This window comes from Myotis davidii, unplaced genomic scaffold, assembly GCF_000327345.1.
Source record: "Myotis davidii unplaced genomic scaffold, ASM32734v1 scaffold1081, whole genome shotgun sequence".
Lineage (NCBI taxonomy): Eukaryota > Metazoa > Chordata > Mammalia > Chiroptera > Vespertilionidae > Myotis > Myotis davidii.
This window is the reverse complement of record NW_006292443.1, coordinates 422,892-425,123: the sequence shown is the minus strand read 5'-3', so window position 1 is coordinate 425,123 and position 2,232 is coordinate 422,892.

The window sequence follows — 2,232 nt, the reverse complement described above, 5'->3', positions numbered from 1 at the left end:
TGGCTGAGGAAAGAAGAATGGGATTGGCAGAATGTTGGGCGGGGTGGATGAGTGGATGGTGATGTTCCTAGCAGAGAAACAGCATCAGTCAAGGTGGAGAGGATGTGGTATCAAGACTTGTATTCTGGCAGTGCTTGTTTGAAATGCTTATTGTATACTGTAAAAATGTCAAGTAGGCAGTAGAGGTGTGTGTGTCTATAGTTCAGGGGGGGGGGGGAGGACAGAGCTGGAGATCTAGATTTGGCAGCCACTAGTAAATACATGGCATTTGCATCTGTAAATATCTGGAAATGGTATATGCGGTTGTCTGGAAGAGTGAGAAGGGGGTCCAGGACAGAGGTCAAGAAGACAGATCTAATATTTAGAGGGTGGTCTGGGAGGAGAAGCCAACAAGAGGAACAGAGTAATGGATAAAAAGGTTGGAAGGAAACCAATCATGGGTCAAGGAAAATAAAGGGTCTCAATGGGGATTTGGTGATCAGCCATTTCAAATGCCTTTGGGAAGTAGAGAGAGATAAAATGGAAGAAGTACCTGTAACCATGAGATTTGGTAACATGGAGATTGTTAATAACCTTGACAGAAACCCTTTCAGTAAAGTGGTAGGGACAGAAGCCTTAGTGCAGAGGATAGAAGACAGAAAGCAACCCTTGCCTCTGGGCTAGTGGGTAGGCTGGCCTCTCTTCCTAAGAGCCATTCAGAAGAAAGGGAGGCAGTTTATGGTGCGCTGAAATGACTGCTCAGGGCCAAAAGTGCCGGGTCACTTGTATCTGGGTCCCAGACCTTTGATTATTAGACCCATCTCAGCTCATCTCATGACTCTATACAATGTTCTTAGAAAAGTACTCAGGACATTGTCTGTGCTATAGGAACTTTTGTTATAATTATCACAGTTTTAGGCAAGCTTTAATGGCTTCTAAGAACAAATAATTTATGTAGACCAAATCATTTTCAGGATGTGTGAAGATTCAAATCTTACATATGGCAAAAACTGAAGCCTAAGAAAAATGACTTGCACATTGGGGTGCAAGTCCCCAGTTTAATGGTCTGTTTTCTCTCTCTTCTCTCTTTTCTGAGTTCTGGTTAAGGTGGAAAACCCTCACTAGTGAAAAGGAAAAGAAATAGTAAAGACATATGCAGAGAAGTACATTTATGAAATCAACCAAAATAGAAATACAGCAGTGTGCATTTAAGTTTTATAGCTGTTTGTACAGGTAGCTGCAAGATGAGATACAGGGTGGATTTTTAATTTTGGTTTGTCCATTGGTAAAGTGAAAATTCTTAATGTAGAAATGGAGGAATAATAACACAATAGTGCAGCTGTCCCATCTCAGAGGAATTCTGAAACTTGTTGTACAATTCCACTTTCTGGAGATGAAGAATAAGATAGAAAGTGGAAATGATGGGCAGGAGGTGTAAATACTGTAAACTTACCTTGGTCTCCAAATGCCTTATCACTCACTTCAACCTTAAGGTCAAATTCTGGGTATTTTTGCAGGTGTTTTTCATGCGTAACATGTGGACATCTATCTCATAGGAGTATTGTGGAGATTGACATGTAAATGTACAGTATTGTGACTGCATCATTAATACATCTTTCTACGACGTGCACATCCCTTCTTGGCTGATGACTGGTTTCCGGTTTATTTTTTTCTTACACCTCTTAACTCCATTGAAGATGCTTTCAGTACACAGCTAATCATAACCGCAGTTAACATTTATCATGCACTCAAGTCATTTAACCTTTGAAACAGTCCTGTAAGGTAGAAAGAATTAGCATCATCTCATGTGTGGAGTCAGTATTTGGCAGCCTGGCTCTTAACCACTGTTTCTACGCTTTTAGCTGGACAGAGCTGGGCTACCATATTCTACTACTAGCAAACTCAGTTTGCTGTTTAGAAACCACCTCCAGAGCTTCCAGGCGCCGAGGGCTCCCGCCGCAGTTTCCGGTCACCCACATGGAACAGCTCTGCGGCGTCCTTCGCAGCTCCGCGAGCTCTCACCTTGGCTAAGCAGAGTTCGCACCACGGTCCCTTCTCCCCACCGGCCCCAGGACTAACCCACAGGGTCACTATTTTAAGTAGCAAAACGGGTATTCGCTAAAAAGACACAGGCCCGCCCAAATCCCTGCGAGCGAGGACTTCATGGGGACAGCTGCGCCGCCAGGGCCCGGCACGGCGCGAAGGCTGGGGACCGGGGAGCTGGGCCGAGAAGACCGGGGCCGAGGAGCGCGG